This window comes from Schistocerca gregaria, chromosome 1, assembly GCF_023897955.1.
Source record: "Schistocerca gregaria isolate iqSchGreg1 chromosome 1, iqSchGreg1.2, whole genome shotgun sequence".
Classification (NCBI taxonomy): Eukaryota; Metazoa; Arthropoda; class Insecta; order Orthoptera; family Acrididae; genus Schistocerca; species Schistocerca gregaria.
Genome location: NC_064920.1, coordinates 552,833,812 through 552,853,069, shown reverse-complemented (window position 1 = coordinate 552,853,069; position 19,258 = coordinate 552,833,812). Strand labels below are relative to the sequence as shown.

Here is a 19,258-nt window from a genome sequence, read left to right as displayed (position 1 = left end):
TTAAATGATGTAGTCAACAGGTACACATTTTCGTTTCACAGTTCTTCACTTTCACTGTTCACAGCCCCACATTAATACACAGTGCACTAATGTTTAACTTTTGATAAGTCTCATTAATAGGTTTCAAGCAAACATCAACATACTGCTGCAACAGTTTACTGTTGAACGTCTACGAGCTGTAAAAACCTAACCACACAGTTCTTGCCGCATAATACAGTACATACTGAACAGACACTGTAATTGTTTTAGCACACGGCCTATTACACTTATTTCACAGTTAAGTGAATGCATTGTTGTTCATCTAACCAATATGGGTTCTTTGCCTGAAATGCAGCTGTGGACTGACTGTCTTGAGACCAAAAACTGGGCCCTTATATATCCTCACAATGAGAGGCACTGAAACTAAACATTGTTTGATGTTTACTTTACAGAAATTACAATTAAAACTTAACTCATTAAATTAACTGAATACATAAAAAAATCCCGTCTTTTTAACAGTTTCTTCTACTACAAGAGTTAGGCCAAGATGTTTGTTCAAATGAAAAAATTAATAGATATTGTTATGCAAACATTACTTTTGACAAAACTGTTACTTACTTTGGATTTAATTAAGTGCTGGCTTTGCTAACACGTTTTCAAATAGAGCCAAATAAAACCATTAAGAATACTATTAGTTGTTCCTCCAAAAGTTTATAATTAGTACAGAATTTAGTTTTGTTTATAAGTCAACAACAGAATTTAAATTACAAAACAACTACTGATTTCACCCTATAAGAAAAGACGTTAACTAGAAATTAGACAATCAAGTACATACATAAAACTAAGCACAAAAGAAATGCAGGTTATACTCAAGTATGTTAACAGTAATCAGCCAAAAATGAAAAAATGAATTTTAAGGAGGCAAATGGCAAAACAAGGGAGGAAGTAAAAATATCGCAGCTTGCTTCATCAGACTGTGGTATAATGACATCATCAGAATCAAATATTGTACTGCAGTTGGTACCCACCTTCCATAAGATATCCTCAGTTTTTTACTTAGGATACACATATCCTGCACATTTATATTTATGTTCAGAGTACTTAACAAGTTATGTCCCTGAAATTGTTCAGAATTACGCCCTTAACCATCATTTAATGTTGTAGCTTGGTTTTTGCATACTGGTAATGATTTTTGCTTTTATTACCTATTCTGATAGAATTTAATGATTTCTTGGCTTGATTAGCACTACTTTGTTTTGTGGTGAATGTTTCTCATTTGGCACATTGTTCACAAAATTCATTTATGTACTGCATTGCTTAATGAAATGTCAAAATATTCTGTCATTTTTCTGTCCTTTCCTCTAAATTTTGAAAGCGCCTTCTAAATTAGGAAATTTCAGCTTTAAAGGAATATAATTCTTACAGATGCAGTTGGAACAGCTATGGCTGGTGATGCTCTTGATAGTCATGGGACATTACTAGCAGTTTTTACTGATGTATTAGTGGAGGAGACAGACAATCTTTTGTAGATATGCACATGCATTTGTACATCCAGACAATTATCCTTCATGTACAGCATACTTAACTTAGTTTAAACTCTAAACTGATAAAGGCTCTGGAAAATCATCTTACAGCCCATTTTCAATTAACAAAAGTTAAATCAGTAAATAAGGATGGCAAAAATCATGGAAGGCAGGACTTTGTGAAATCCATTTATATTTCATTTTTAGGTAGGCCTATCTTCTATTTTTATCCAGATCCAATGTAGCATGAAGCCCTGAAGAGGATACAGAAAGAGCTTCAGAAACATGAGGTTGAAAGAAAATGTATCAGTTAAATTGATCTAGCCTCAGGACTGCATGAAAGTACAACAACCAGCGGCTTGAGGATCATGCCCTTTCCATCTAAGTGATGTGTAAGTTAAACTCCAATTAAAATTACTTTTGAGTAAAGTTCTTGTTCTGGCTGCAAGAACACACAGTTAATAATGAATACAATGCTTTATTACTTCAAATATAGTGCTACAGAAAAAAAAAACACTTGTCACAAAGTAGCTGCCCTAGTAGTCCTAGTCATATCAGCTGAAGTAAACATCAGACAGTACAAGGCTTGCTGGGCCCGATTCTATACACTGTTAGCCAGCCAGTAGAGTGCACTATGAAGAGGAGAGACTGTGTGTGCATCCGAGATTGGGAGCTTCGCTGGCCATGGCACCAACAACTTCTGTGGTTCACTGTGCAACTGCGCACCTGGATCGTGAGTGCGGAATCTTAATGGGTCTCTGTGCCATTCCCCCTTTGGGGCGCAGAATGTCACTGATTCCCTGGGCCGTGAGTGGATGGCTGCGATGTGGTGATAGTGCTACATCCATGGAAACCTCAGAGGCATGGCAGGAGTGTAACTCCTGGTTCATGGAGACCCTGGAATATGGGTGAAACTGGCCAGCATGAAGAGTGCCCAACACCCCCTGTGTGAGCAATAGATGACTGGACCAACGACAGGCCAAGCCAGGATCCATGGTGAAGTCCAGCAGTGGTAGGGAAGGTGGAGGTGACTACACCACATTTTGAAGTCAAGTAGGAGACATCAAACTGTCAAGGGGTGTGTACATTAGCTGGAGGGGCACCAGATCAGCTTCTGGAGGCTCTGACAGTGAAGGCTCATCAGGCAGTGCTGAAGCAGGCAGAAAATGAGGACAGCCAGGAGGTGTGTGTGTGCCCACCTGGAACTGGAGCTGATTATGATGGTGCCAAACATTGCAGTCTTCCAGTAGACTTGATGTCCAGTCTGACATACAACAATTGCCATTAATGCCAGGGGCACTGACCAAATCCACCTGCCCAGATTGCTATCCCTGGCTGAAAGTGTGGTGCCGTGGAACAGGATGGTGGATGAGAACCTGGAACCTGGGTGGAGGAAGTGGAGCAGCATTCATGACTGGAGCCTGTGGAGAAACACAATAGGGCCACAGGAACCACTATGAATCATTCAGTAGACCATCAGGAAAACTGGTAATGCCTCCTTGGTGTGAAAGTTCCACAGATATTTTTTTCATTTGGGCCTTAAATGTGCAAACTATGCACTCAGCCTCTCTATTGGATTGGGGGTGAAAGAGAGGGGAGCAAAAATGGCAAATGCCAAAGTGCACACATGATCATTAAATGCCTGGGGCAGGAACTGAGGTCCATTATCAGAAATGAGAGTAACTTTCCACAGAATTTTTTTTTTTTTTTTTTTTTGAGAGAGCCTGAACAACAACCATGGTAACACTGGACCACATATGGAAAACGTAAAAATCCATCAGTGACAGTCATTTAACACATTCAAAATCAGACCTACAAAATCCACAAGGATTCATTCCCAGGGCTGGCTTGCTGGAGGACATGGGAAAACAAAGCCTCAGGAACCACCTGCTAACTAGTGCACTGGGGACACACAGCTACCAAATGCTTCAGTTCCCAATCATTGCTACTATACATTTCTGCAAACCAAGACCACAGTGCAGGAAACACCACAGTGGCCCTCATGCAATGGCTGTAAGACCTCCTGCCACAAATTCCTGGGAATGACCACCCTGGGGTCTGTGTCATCCATGGAGAGGAGGAGGACTCCATCTAAGACTGAGAGATGATGCCACAAGACAAAATAGTTACAAAGCAGATTGGAAGTGTAGCCCAGACGATCATATGACCAACCTTGCTGGATGAGATGGATGATCTCCTTGAGGACAGGGTCAGATGTTGTATCCCTGGCAAGCTGGGTACTAGGGACTGGAAACCCATTTATCACCTGGTGGGACCTGACATCTGAAAGGAAACACATGAGCTTCTCTCTATCAAATTCAGGTTTCAGACTAATGGGCAGCCTGGATAAGGCATCTGCATTGGCTTGGTGCCCAACAGGGTGACTGTGGATGTCACTGTGGTATTTGGTGAAGAATGATACACACCACCAGAACTTGTGAGCCACCTTATCAGGGACCCAGGTGAAGGAACTGAATAATAAAACTAATGTCTTGTGACTTGTAATGAGTTGGAATTTGGTGCCATACCAAAAGTGAAATTTAGTGGCACCATACACAATATCTAGATCTTCCTTCTCGACCTGAGAGTAAGGGACTTGTGCTGGACTGAGAATTTTGGATGCAAATGCCAGTGGCTGCCCTGAGCTATATGCATTCTGATGGGCAAGGATGGCCCTCACACCATAGTGTGAGGTGTCCTTAGCCAAAACTAGTGGTTTGCTAGGATCAAAAGCAGCTAGGCATGGTGCTGACCAGAGACAGTCCTTCAGCATTGAAAAAGTCTGATCACACAAAGGAGACCAAACAAAAGCAGCACCCTGGTGGAGAAGAACGTACAGAGGGCATGCAATTGTGGATGCCCCAGGAATTAACCATCTGTAATAAGCAATTTTACCAAGAAAGATTGTAGTTTGTGCAATGATGAGGGATACAAAAGGTCCATAATGGCCCTCACTAGATTCCCCAGGAATTGGACACCCTGGCTTGATAAGGTGTGGCCCAGATATGCAAAAGAGGATTGTAAAAATTTAGACTTCTGTAGATTGGAATGCAAACCCATGGCTCGAAGTTTTTCAAAAAGGGCATGGAAGTGTTACTGGTGGTCACTCATAGTATCTCTGGTAATGACAATGTCATCAAAATAGTTGAAAAATTGCAGAATAGTGGATGTGACCTGTCCCACATAGCATTGAAAAATTGTGGAGTACTTAACTATTGGTATTGATACAGGCTGAAATGCATATTAAGAATTGTGATACACTTGACTCCTCATCCCTGGGTAACTGGTGATGTGCTTTGGAAAGATCAAGTATGGAGAAGGACTGACCCTTGCTAAGTACATGAACAGCTCTTCTGGATGTGGCAAGGGGTATATGTTGACCATGGACTATGAATTCATGGTGACCCTAAAATCGCCTCAAAGGCACAGTTTGCCAGAGTGTATCATCACAATAACAAGGGTGGTAGCTATTCACTAGAGGAAATGGGAATCACAGCCATGAGAGATGTGAGTCACCCCAACTCTGCTTTGACTTGGTACCGGAGGGCTATTGGAATCTGACAAGCACAAAAAGTCTAGGAAAAGCCAATCGCTTCAAAGTTATGTATGCTTTAAGGTCTGTTGCACACCTAGACATCCTACCAAAAATCCTGAATTTTGGAGCACAGAGATTCCAATGATAGATAGAGAATGTTGGCAGATATTAACTGTATGGAGTACAATGGTATGGAGGGTGTTTGCTGAACTAGCATCATGAACAAGAATATAGGTAATAGGCTGAGTTACTGATCTATAGGTAACATTAGCTGGGAATTGACCAAGCAAGGGGATTTGCTGTTTACCATAACTCCACAGACAAACCAAAACCACAATAAGAAGCTTGCTGGATTCCTGATTGGGAACTGGTCCTAATGATGACACTTTGTGGATATCCATGTTCGCTGATACTGCGCTCTGTGGCTTGATTGTCAGACTACCACAATGTGGCCTTTTTTCCAACACTTACAACAAATGGCACAAGGCTGGGGACACTCTGATCTGTTATGCTGGGAGTAACAAGACACACATGATGACAACCTGGAGCAGTGGTCAGAAAGCTGGTTGCATGCTGCATAGAAGCTGCCACATCGGCCAGCTTGCTTAGCCACTAAGCCTTCCTCTCGGCCATAGTGTATGCAGCCAGGCCACACTGTACCCCCACGACATCGCTCCATGCTTCCAACTGTTATCTAGCCATGTGTGAGTCCTCAAAGGACTGGGGAATGGACAACACCTCATCAAGGGAAGGGTTTTCTAATTGGAAGCTCTGTTGCTAGAGTTCCTTATTTGGGGTGGAGCAGATTATACCATTGCAAACCATTGCAGCCAGAGATGGAGAAGGAGAGAGCAATGTTGGCACAGCCTGCCTCAAGACAATAAGTTCCATCAGTTGCACTGATGTCTGAAGTAGAGCATCCATGTCACAACCAAATGCAAAAAGCAATCATGCAATGTAACTCGTGGAAAACTACCCTTCTTGTCACCAATGTGTTCTGGCTATAAGAACACACCACTGAACAACACTTTTTTACTTCAAGCACATTGGTACAGAAAAAAACATTCACCACAGAGTGATTGCCTTACTAGTCATAGCCACATTAGCTGAAGTAAACATTAGACTAAGTGCAAGGCTGGCTGGGCCTGACTCTATAAGCTTTCAGTCGGCCTGTAGAGTGCATTATAGAGAGGCTGGGTGATCATTAGAGAGTGGGGACCTCTGCCACTGCTGGTGTCTAGTGACTTTTGTGGTGTGCTGTACAGCTGTGCACCCAGATCGCATATGTGGCATCTTGTGTGTGTCACTACAGTGGTAGCAAGTCTAGTTGTAGGGGACAAGTGCCATTCAATCTTATTTCCTTCTTGAGTGGGCAAAATTAAAGATCAAATAGAGTCCAGTATCACTAGTGAAAATGAATTAAAAAAACAAAAGCAACAGATAAAAAGTGATTTAAATTCGTTAGCCTCCCAACAGGTCACAGTGGTTATAAATATCTTTTGGGCAAATACCAGATCTGTGAAATGTTACACAGATGATGGAGGATATCCCCCAGTAAATTTCTTGGCTGCATGTAGGGACATGTTTGTTCATGGCATGTCGGAAGAAGCGAAAATAAAATACATTAAACTGCATTTGGAGGGAGACACACAGCCTAAGGCAAATGTTAAATGTAGTTCATGCGAATCGTATTAAGAGTTCATAAAGTGTTTTTTGAATAAATTTTGGAACAAGGCAAAATAGATGCTGATCGGAAATGAATTCTTAAACAGGCTGAGTTTTAGGTATGGTAATGGGATGATAAGAGAATTTTGCAAGCACAAACTTGCATGCTTTGCATGTGAAAAATCCATTGGGGATTTTAATGGAAATCACCACATTATAAAAGCGATTATCTGAAAATTTGAAGGGGGATCTTGTCCATAGTTCATGTGATTCCATGGGTTAATTTCTAGAATTTGTAGAAAAATTAGAGAGGGCTTTAATGTTCAAATCTCAGAGCAAACTGGGTGGTAGTTATCAAAATGGAAATCCAAATAATCATCACCAAAATAATAATTATGAGAGAAGTCAAAGTAATTCTCAGGGAGATAATAGCTGGAATCAGCAAAATGGTCAGAGAACAAACAAGAGTGAAAACTTCTGTGAACGGGATCTGAGTTAACAATGCAGGTTTGATGGGAGAAATTCGCGTGAACTGCAATCACGTAACAACCGGTCAGGAAGCTGATGTTTGCCACATCTCAGGTCCGGGGATGGTGATTTAAACAGGTGATGAAAAGGACTGGATATAATGGTAATGGTAGATATGTCGATAGGTTTGGAGAAAGGCAACAAATATGTAATTTGGTAACAGCAGAAGCATAGATTTGTGAGCGATTTAAGTAAAAGTAATGGGAATAAATTTGCAGGGAATGATGTAAGTTATGAATTTGTAATGAATGAGTGTGTGAATGGTGATGAATGGAAAGATTCAGTGGTTCAAAAAGAAGTTAAAGAGAAGATGAATTTTGTGATAGCAAATTGAGTGGAGAATTCTGAAGAGGTATTAGCAAAAAGTGGCAATTGCAGTGAGGAATTTATTATAGTAGCAAGTGTTTGTGAGTTGGTGAAAAGCATCAATGTTAGTGAAGGCAGCATAGCTTTGGTCTCACCAGCTCCAAGTGAGGGTGATTGTGTTTTAGCAAAAAGAGTCAATGTTACTAAGGGAGGCTTAGCATTGATCTTGCCAGCAGCTGTAGTTTAAAATGTGTCTGTGGAGGTAGATGATTTCTTTTTAAAGAAACAGAGTAATGGTAATTTATGTAATGATGTAAAAACTACTGGTATTGAAACTTCGGAGGAAGAAATTTATGCATTGCTAGTCACAAATGAAGGCAAAATGAAACTTATTGATGAATGTGTAGATCTAAGACCTTTGTCAGAATATGAATGTGAGAGTGTATGTAAAGTAGGATCGGGGGTTAATCTGGATGAAAAGTGTGTAGAAATGGCAGTGTGTGCTGATTTTTGTCCTATGTGCCAAAATTGTACAACGTGGTAGCAGCAATTTGTGTAATGTAGCGGCAGAGGATAAAGCTGTGTACGATTCATGTAAAGTTAATTGCCGATGGAGAAAAGTAAGGTTTCTAATGTGAATTTATTTAGTGATTTAAATGGTGTATCAGCAGATAAGGTTGCTGAGGTGAATATTTATGGTGATGATGGCTTAGGTATCAATGCATTATTTCAGGAAGATGAAGTGTTTAACAGAGAACTGATGTGTAAGTTTGTTGAAGCTGCAAGTGTCGATATCTTGGAGGGGAAAAACAGTAAAGTTGTGCAGGCTGTGGGTAGTGAATTGGCGAAATGTGTGGAGGAACTAACAGAAAACTTAGAGAGGGCTGAAGTAAATAGTGTGGATGGGGATAGTTTGTGTAATGAAGTTCGTACAAATTGGTATATGGAGAGGGAGTGTGATTCTAGTGAGACTGGTTGGTGTTGGAATGGTAGAACATTACAGTCATTGCTACCACGTCTGTGGAAATTTCTAAGGGTATATAGAGAAAGGCAGAAGTGAAACACTGTTCTAATCTGTAATTAGTGGGAGTAAATTTGGAGGGATAATTTATATGTTTATTTGGGGATTCATTAGTAATTTGTTAGTTTATTGTGGCACTGTACGTGTGCAAAAGGGGGAAGTTTAGGCACTGAGGGTGCGTGGAGGTCAGTGACCTCGTGGATTTAAGAAATATCTATTGATATATGATTCGTGTAAGACTGTGGGAAAGAATTTAGTGGTCAGTTTTAAGGGTATTACAATTGTAATCGTAAGTGTGTGCAATTTTTGGTGTGTGGAGGTAGGAAGGATTGATTACAGTCAATAAAATAGAACTTCCGGGAATCTGAGTTTACTGTGATTAAGTCAACTGCCTTGTGACTTTGTTCCTAAAGTATCATTTTCCACTGGAGGGAATCTTTAGTAAGGATCCTGGTCAGTTTTGGGAAATAGTTTGTTGAGGGGTTTATACTTACGGGGTTTTGTTGTAGACAAATTTGTCACGATAAACATTGGAGCTTGGAATTCAGAGGCAGACACAATTTCTGTGAGGCACTTGGTCAAAAGACTGATGTGAGTTGATCAACACTTCATGCTAAAATAAGTGTGAGCATGTGTAGTGCGACAGAAAAATTTGTGCAAGAAGGCAACTTAGTGCTGAGTGAGTGGTACAAGAAGCGCTTACAAAATCGTACATAAACAAAAGTGCATTTATAAATGTTATTTCTGGCCCAAAAAATTATTTATGCATAACTGAAATGCAGCCATTTATTTAATATGCCATATCATTCATAATTTGTGTTAGTTTAAGTTATTTCGAAATTCATGCTGCTACCACATCACTAAAAAATTTTTTTGTAAACACTATTGTTTTAATCACTTAATTCTGTTATTTTAAATTTGTTTCATATGTACTTGTATGAAATGAAGTGTGCTACTTCTGAACATTCTGGCAAGCCAGAATGTTAATAACTGGAGATGTGTGAGGTAACGGGCGAGTTGTGGTCCCCTGGAAATATTCTAAGTTTGGAGATGGCGGGGCCCCACGGGGGCCTCTTGGCAGGCCGCAGCCCGGCAGCAATCATGTGATGCCGAACATTAGCTGAGCATGAGGGGTAGCTCCAGCATGTGGTCCATCAGCCACGTGGCAGGGAATTCCATGGTGATGCTGTGTCGATGAAGAAGGCAGGCCGAGAGTGCCACAGATGGCAGACTTTGTGAAGCCATAATGGCAGACATTTCGCAGTTCATTTAGAAATTAATAATAGCCAGAGGAATCATGATTCCTTGAAAAGAAACATGTATGTTACCATTATTTGCATGACAATTCTGATGGTGTAATGAGATTTTCAATATCTTTTTTAGTTTAAAGTTTAGTAGCTGACTGTAAATTATACAAGTAACATCCAGCTATGAATTTCCAAAATCTAAAGTGTTCATCTGATTTTTTTGTCAATTGACCTGTATTTAGAAAGCTATTAGTGTAAACCTAAATTGGTATAAATTACAGGCATGTAACTTCAATAGTACATGAGTTATTGGAGGTCAACGTGGCTGATTACTATCAATCGCAACAGGCCATAAGTTTTTATTTATTTATTTATTTATCTCTTGTTCCTGTGATCCATGTTGTGACACTATCACAGGATATGGAACGTGTCAATTTTACAAGCTTTTGGCCAGAATTTATGGTAATACATAAAACAAAGCAAAAACAGTAAACAGTAACTTAGGTCCCGCTACAAAAAAATACATTTTAGATATAAATAGAGATTACACAACAAAAAACAGTAAACAGTAACTTAGGTCCCACTACAAAAATACATTTTAGAGAGAGATAAAGATTGCAAAATAATAAGTGTTACAGAGAAATAAATATTGCAAAATATATGCTTACGATCAAAATATTGGGTTTTACAAATACAAATTTGGGCATACATTTGCAATTTACAATACAAGAGGTGTTAAACACTGTAGTTCAGGAACTCTTCTAATGTATAAAATCATCCTTGCAGTAGGAACTGCCTTAGGGTTTTTTTTAAACAAGAGATCATCATCTACTAAACACTTAATTCTTGAAGGGAGGGCATTAAAAATCTTACAGCCACTGAAATGGACTCCTTTCTGCACCATACTTAGCTTTGGCTGTTCATAGTGGATATTATGTTTCCTTCTAGTATTGTGACTGTGATATGCACTATTCAGCTTAAAGATGGATTTTTCTTTTCTTATGAAGCACATCAACAAGAATATATATTGCGCAGTGAATGTATTTCAAGCTTCTTAAAAAGATTCCTGCATGTGGCTCTAGGATGGACTCCACATATGATCCTTATGGCTCTTTTTTGTACACACAATACTTTTTTTATTCAGTGGCTGATTTCCCCAAAATATAATTCCAAATGCCATAATTGCATGAAAGTAACCATAATACGCTAACTTGATGGTTTCCATATTTCTCTAAGAAGAAACAATGCGCAATGCGTATGTTGCTGAACTTAGTCTTTTGCACAGATCCACGATGTGGTTTGACCAATTCAGTTTGCTATCAATATGCAAGCCTAGGTATTTTGAGGAATCTACCCTGGTTATTGTCTGCTCACCTACCTTTACAAATATTTCCTCAACTTTGGATGTTTTGTGGAACTGAATGTAGTTTGTTTTACAGTAATTTAAAATAAGACCATTAATGTTGAACCAGTTCACCATTTCATTTAAAACCTTGTTTGCCGTTACCTCAAGCTTATCTACTGAATTATCAATAAGTAGTGTAGTGTCATCCGCGAAAATGGTCAATCTACAATGTTCCGTAGAGAGAGGAAGATCATTTATAAATATAATAAAAAAAAAGGGGGGGCCCAGAACTGAGCCATGCGGCACTCCACATGTGATGGTACCCCATTCTGAAGATACTGGGACACCATGTTGACTATCTACTACAACTTTTTGTTTCCTGTTTGACAGATATGAGTCGAGCCATTTCCCTGCTTCACCACTTATACCGAGATGTGCAGCTTTTTGTAAAAGAATTTGGTGATTTACACAGTCACATGCTTTTGTTAGGTCACAAAATATGCCAATCACTTTCAGTTTTTTGTTGATAGATTCCAAAAGTTAGCCAGTAAAGGCAAATATTGCGTCTTCTGTTGACAAAAATTTCTGAACTGACTTTTGCTGAAGCTATTGTGTTCACGGAGATGCTTAACTATCCTAGCATGCATTAGTTTCTCTAAAACCTTGGAAAAGCTTGTCAGTAGTGCTAATGGCCTCTAGTTAGCAGTATCTGTCTTATCCCCCTTCTAATACAGCGGTTTTACAACTGCATACTTAAGCCTCTCAGGAACTATTACTTGCTTAAGTGATGCATCAAAAATGTGGTAAAGGACTTTACTTACATGGCTGGAGGAGTATTTTAATAATTTGTTAGAAATGTTGTCAATTCCAGCAGAGTTGTTACTTTTCAGGGATTTAATAACTCTTTCAATTTCTTGAACAGTGACTGATTTTACCTTCATGTGTTGTACTGAACCAGGTACTCTAGCTTTCAAAAGATTGATGGCTTGCTTCATGGACCCTTGTAAACCTATTTTTTCTGTTACTGTTAAAAAATTGTTGCCGAATGTGTCTGCAACTGTTTTTGGATTGCTAACAAGATTACACTCACTTTTGATTTGGATATTTTCACTACAAGCTGCATTTTTCCCCGTTTCCTTCTTTACAAATTTCCAGATAGTTTTTACTTTATTGCTCGAGTTGTCAATTTCTGCCTTCAAGCCAATGTTCTTTGCTGCCTGAATTGTCTTATTCAGAACTTTATTGTAGATTTTATAGTGTGTAATCCTACTGTTATCATTTGAACTCCTGGCTGCAGCATATATTTCTCTTCTTGTTTTACAAGAGATTTTGATGCCTTTAGTAATCCAAGGCTTGTTTCCAGATTTGAACAGGTTTTCTCTCACTGATTTTTTTAGGAAATGCTTCTTAAAAAAGGCTTGTAACTTAATTGATAAATATATTAAATTTTGAATTAACATCAACTATAGCATATACAGGAGACCAGTCCACAAGCTGTAATTGCTGATTAAAGGTTTCAGTGGTGTGTCTGTTTATAATCCTAAATGTTTTCCAAATGAAATTTTCTTTTCTTTGTACATTCATTTGGTTTAGAGTGAGGAATTGCCCTTCATGATCAGAGAGACCATTTATAATATTTTTCATGGTTAAATTATTGCAAATATCCTTATCTACAAACACATTATCTATTAAAGTCATAGAGCTGGCAATTACTCTAGTTGGAGTGTCCACCAATGGTACTAAATTGTAACAGTACATTAAATGTTCAAAATCTGTCTTGTTTCTATATTCTGTTAAAAGGTCCACATTGAAGTCACCCATAACAATGATAGATTTAGTTTTCCTACTTAGGTGGACCAGAAGTGATTCAGTTTTTCTTAGAAATACATTTAGATTTCCAGCAGGTGCCCTGTAAACAGCCAGAGCAATAACAGTTGCACTGTTTGCTATTAACTCAATGCCACACACCTCAAAATGTTGTTCATCGCAGTATTTGCTTAAATCTAGGGGTTTATAAACTATATTATTTTTTATAAATATTGCAACACCACTTTTTTCCATAACAGATCTACAGTAATGAGTAGCTAAGCTAAAGTTCTCAATCTGTATCATGTGGATCCCACTCATAACGTGATGTTCTGAGAAACAAAGTATATCAGGCTCGCTTTCACACTCGTCTTTTAAATTTATTAACAACTGGTCTATTTTATTCTTGAGGCTACATATATTTTGGTGAAATAAAGACAAAGTTTGATTTTTTCTCACCTCTGCATTTGTGTGATGTTTGCTAGGAGTGGCTTTTTTCAGTACATAAGTTGATAGTATTGCTTGTGGTGTGGAAAACATATTGAACACATGAGATTGATACTTCACGCAACTTTGAATCCTCATCTCTCCACAGTTAAAAAATGGTAGCAACATGCTTATAAATATATTTAACTAATTAATGGAAAATCTCATATAAAGATGTGAAACAATTACTAACAAAGAGATAGAGGGGCTGGGCAGTACTTACCTCAGCTCAGTACAGCCAATAGAAACACAAAAAACAACTGAAAATTTAAGTTCCTAGCTTTTGGAATAAATGTTCCTTCGTCAGGGAGGAGAGAGAGGAAAGAAAGGGAAGAAGGGAAAGCGGATTTAGTTACTCACAACCCAGGTTGTCTGGTCAACTTTTTGCGTATTTTTCTTATTTGGTGGCGTTTCTTTGGTATTTAACATTACCAACACAATTTCTTCCTTTCTCGCCCTTCCTTCCGTGTTTTATTCCTTCTTATGATTACTATTTTAACTTTAGTTATTTAATTTCCGTACCCTCCAGTTACCTACTATGTACCCTAATCCTATACCACATTATTTACATTCATTCCGGAAACATGCATTTACCATAGCCAAACTGCAATCCCACATACTTTTCCTCCGTTCCTGCTTAACCTTTGGAATTACCCCTAAAGGACTTACCTTAAAAGTTCCCATCTCTGGGTGCAATTCCTCCTTCCACCAATCTCTCCTGGACTTCCAGAACCTTCAATCCTTAGCCATTACCCAACTTGTCCTGAATCTCCACTACTTCATGTAACCACCACTCCCAACAGCTCCTATCTCTCTTCAAAGTCCTCCACCTCTCAAAACCTTGCTTGGAGAACACACTCAGGAACATCATCCTAGAAGCCAGTCGCAAACTTGAGTCCCATGCCACACAGCACCTGAAAAAACTATCCACATTGCTAGTGCAACACCTAAGAAGTGGGGTCCCCCTCCCTATCCCTCACAAACACCAACCACAACAGAACCGTCAACAAACCCCCCTCATAGCCAACAAACCTAGCCTAGCCACCCTACTCAATCTCCCCATCCCATCACATACCCCACACAGACCAAATCTCAACTATAACCACAGTCAAATGCCACATATCACCAACCCCAATTCAGTTCTAAACCTCTCATCCAGATCCCTATCTCCTCCAGAGACATCTGTTCTATCAAAAGGCTTAACCTTTAGCCCCACACCTAAATTCAACCACACTACCCTGGTTAAAGATCTCCTCTCATTCACCCGGAACCTGAACTGGAAATATCGCTTCACTACCCAAACACAGCCCCCAAATACTAGACCCAGTGTTGAACCTTGTCTAGAACAGTTCCGACCACCTTCTCAAAGGGATCCTCCTCCCCTCCCCTAAAACCATCCCTTGCAGACATTTCAGGAATTCCTCACATCCAGTGTTGCCTTCCAGTCCTTCTTGAAGAACATCCCGACAACCCCCAACATCACCCCAGCTGAATCCCGTGCCATTAAGCAGCTGAAAACAGACCGCTCTATTGTAATCCTTCTTGCTGATAAAGGCTCCACAACTGTGGTACTTGACCATGTGAAGTATGTGGCAGAAGGACTGCGTCAACTCTCCGACACCTCAACCTACAAAGCTGTTACCCAGGATCCCATTCCCTCCATCCAGACTGAGCTACAGAAAATCCTAAAAATCCAAGGTGCCTCACAACGGCTTCCATAGAATTACTCACTCCACCTGAGCCACGTACCCCTACCTTCTACCTATTACCCAAAATCCACAAAGAGAACCATCCTGGCCGTCCCATTGTAGCAGGCTTCAAAGCCCCAACAGAACGTATCTCAGCTCTGGTAGACCAACACCTCCAACCTATCACCCGCAGACTTCCATCCTACATCAAGGACACAAACCACTTCCTAGAACGCCTCAAATCCATTCCCACTCCTCTCCCACCTGAAACCTTTCTTGTCACCATAGATGCTACATCCCTTTACACAAACATCCCACACACCCATGGTCTCTCTGCCCTTGAGCACTACCTCTCCCAACGCCCACCCGAAGATCTCCCAAAAACCTCATTCCTTATCACACTTACCAACTTCATCCTCACCCATAAATACTTCACTTTTGAAGGCCAGACCTACAAACAAATCAGGGGAACTGCCATGGGAACCAGGATGGCTCCATCCTATGCCAACCTCTTCATGGGCCGCATGGAGGAGGCTTTCCTGAAGACCCAACAGCTGCTTCCCCTGGCCTGGTATAGGTTTATAGATGACATCTTTGTGGTCTGGACTCATGGTGAAGAAACACTCCTTAATTTCCTCCATAACCTCAACTCCTTTTCGAATCTGAATTTCACCTGGTCCTTCTCCAAAACCCAAGCCACCTTCCTGGATGTTGACCTTCATCTTGTTGAAGCTCACAGCCACACATCTGTCCATATCAAACCCATCAACAAACAACAGTACCTTCACTTTGATAGCTGCCATCCATTCCACATCAAACGCTCCATTCCCTACAGCCTAGGTATTCATGGCAAACGTATCTGCTCCAGTGTCGAATCCCTCAACAATTACACCAATAACCTGACCAGTGCTTTCCTCTCCCGCAACTATCCTGCAGACCTTGTCCACAAACAGATATCCCGAGCAATACATTCCTCCCTGTCCAACAACAATATTCCTACCCTCAGACCACACAGAAGCATCCCCCTTGTCACCCAATATTATCCTGGCCTCGAATACATCAATAAATTACTCTGCCAGGGAATGACTTTTCAAGTCAACCCCTGAAATGAGATCATCCCTTGACAAAATTCTCCCCACACCACCCAGAGTTGCCTTTCGTCGTCCCCCTAACCACCATAACATCCTTGTTAAACCCTACAATATTCCCAGACTAACTTCTCTACCCAGCGGTTCCTACCCCTGTAACCAACCCCACTGCAAAACCTGCCCCATGCATCCCCCCACAACCACCTACTCCAGCCCCGCTACTGGTAAAACATACACAATTCAAGGCAGGGCCACGTGTGAAACTACACATGTCATTTATCAGCTGACATGCCTGCACTGCACAGCCTTTTACATTGGTATGACAACAACTAAACTGGCTGAGCGCATGAACGGACACAGACGAACTGTCCGCCTAGGAGATGTCCAATACCCAGTAGCGGAGCATGCCCTCCAGCATAATTCTATGGACCTAGGAACCTGCTACACCGTATGTGCCATTTGGCTTCTCCCACCCAACACCAGTCCCTCTGAACTGCGGAGATGGGAACTTGCACTCCAGCACATCCTTTCATCCCGCCATCCCCCTCGACTGAACCTACGTTAAACAACCTCACTCCCATTTACTTTTCAGTCTTCTCCTCTTTCCCTTTCCGCTTTAGCCATTCATGCATCTTTTCATCCTACATCTTTATACTATACACCTCTTTACTTCTGTATGCATCCTCTTTGGTTTGATGCTGGCACAGTACCTACAGTAGAATATCTTTGGCTTCCCCCTGACAACCATGCCTCCATCCTTGCTACCCTCCCTGTTTTCCTTTCCCTGTTGCTTCATAACCTGGGTTGTGAGTAACTAAATCCACTTTCCCTTCTTCCCTTTCTTTCCCCTCTCTCCTCCCTGACGAAGGAACATTTATTCTGAAAGCTAGGAACTTCAATTTTCGGTTGTTTTTTGTGTTTCTATTGGCTGTACTGAGCTGAGGGAAGTACTGGCCAGCCCCTCTATCTCTTTGTTAGTAATTGTTTCACATCTTTATAAATATATTTATTCATCTATGTCTTTGTTCATATCCGATAAGTGTGTTACAGTGTGTGTATGGTCCAGCCATAGGAATATTTATTTAATTTCAAGTTATTTAAATGTAAAACCAGTATTTTGAATGTGTTTCAAAATGTTTGTGATTGTGCATTGGCTTGGAGACATGACAGAAGTGCTATCACCAATCACAGCACTTGTTACTAAGGCAGGCGGCTACCAAAGTGAATGGAGAGGAAGTTTGGAAAAGAGTGGCAGAAGGGACAGTAGGTGTGAGGACACGGGAAGTGCTGGCTGTGACGGTGCGACGGATGCAGGGTCGCAAGAGAGACATTGGGAGCATGGAGCGGTTTGGGCATGGTCACCGCAGATATAAATACTCCAGAGTGCCGACTTATGCCCCTGTGAGATTTCCATGGCTTCTACAGTGAAGACGTAGTGTGCATTTAGAAGTGAATATCTCGCAAGCTATCTTGTTCATAACTAATTATGTGAAGTGGGAATCTATTGTTTTCCTGTTATGCAACTTATATTTTCAGAATGAAATTTTCACTCTGCAGTGGAGTGTACACTGAAGTGAAACTTCCTGGCAGATTAAAACTGTGTGCCAGACCGAGACTCGAACTCGGGACCTTTGCCAGGAAGTTTCACTTCAGTGTACACTCTGCTGCAGAGTGAAAATTTCATTCTGGAAACATCCCCCCAGGCTGTTGCTCAGCCATGTCTCGGCAATATCCTTTCTTCCAGGAGTGCTAGTTCTGCAAGGTGTGCAGGAGATCTTCTGCGAAGTTTGGAAGGTAGGAGACAAGGTACTGGCAGAATTAAAACTGTGAGGACAGGTCATGAGTCTTGCTTGGGTAGCTCAGTTGGTAGAGCACTTGCACGCGAAAGGCTAAGGTCCCGAGTTTGAGTCATGGTCTAGCACACAGTTTTAATCTGCCAGCAAGTATCAACTTATATTTTATTTTATTGCTGGACCATCAACACCAGTAAGTGTTTTGCAGAAATATACTGCATTTTCAAAAGTACTTCTACTATCATACTCATCATTTAAAGTCATTAAGATAGTACCTGCAGATTTTAATTAATTGCAATCTTTCATTTATAAGATTCACAATTGCCAAGTGATAGGAACCTTCTTCAATCATTCAATTCATGTGTGTATTCATATTGTATACTGTATACTCAGCAGTATTTGGTTTGTAATGTGGCAGCTACATATCCCAGCCCCCAGACAGTAAAACCAGGCAAAACTTTTAATATTTCAACACTGAGTCTGAGGGTGCATAGTTGAGGGCCACCACATTATTTCATCATTGTTATTTGACAGCCTGAAGACATAACAGCAATATGAAAAGGATAGCTTGCTACTCACCATACAGAGGAGTTGTTGCAGACTACTAAACATGTAAGCTTTCAGACAAAGAAGTCCTTCTTGCAAAACAGAATGTACACACATATTCACATAAACACAACTTATACACACATGGGTACTGTCTTTGGCTGCTAGTGATGCGTCACGCCCCAATGACTGAAGATAGTAGTCATGTGAGTGTGAGTCACGCTTGCATGAATGTGTGTGGGTTTTTTTCACAACAAGGGCTTTTTTGTCCAAAACCTGCCTGTCTGCAACTCAGTGCCAACTCTATGTGATGAGTAGCAGCCTATCCTTTTGGTATTGTTGTTCTGCCATACAGGACTTTCCATTGTTTCCTCTTGCACTTAACATGATCACCAGACAAAATTAAAGTATATAGTGTAGTGAATGTTGAAACTGCAGCATTTCTTAAGATACTTGGTGATTTAATACCAGACCTGACTAAACTCATGATTTTGTAGAGTAACAGACAGCCATTTCTAGAAATATATGAGAATTCTGCAATGAATAAGTAGTCTGTACTTCAGATTCCACAAGAGAAGAACCCCCACACACTGCCCCTTCTTGAAGGTGTCTCAGGCTCTGGTATAGTAATGGACACACAGATTGCAGCAGCATATATAATTAAAACTGTCTAAAATTAAAGGTGTGAATCATATAGATAAT

The 19,258-nt window shown here is 40.4% G+C and overlaps 1 protein-coding gene across 1 annotated transcript in view; it reads left to right on the top strand.

Annotated features, from left to right (window-relative positions):
• Positions 1-19,258, top strand: part of LOC126360153 (sodium channel protein Nach-like) — a 195,020-nt gene that overhangs the window by 161,354 nt on the left and 14,408 nt on the right. The gene's annotated exons all lie outside the window — the stretch shown is intronic.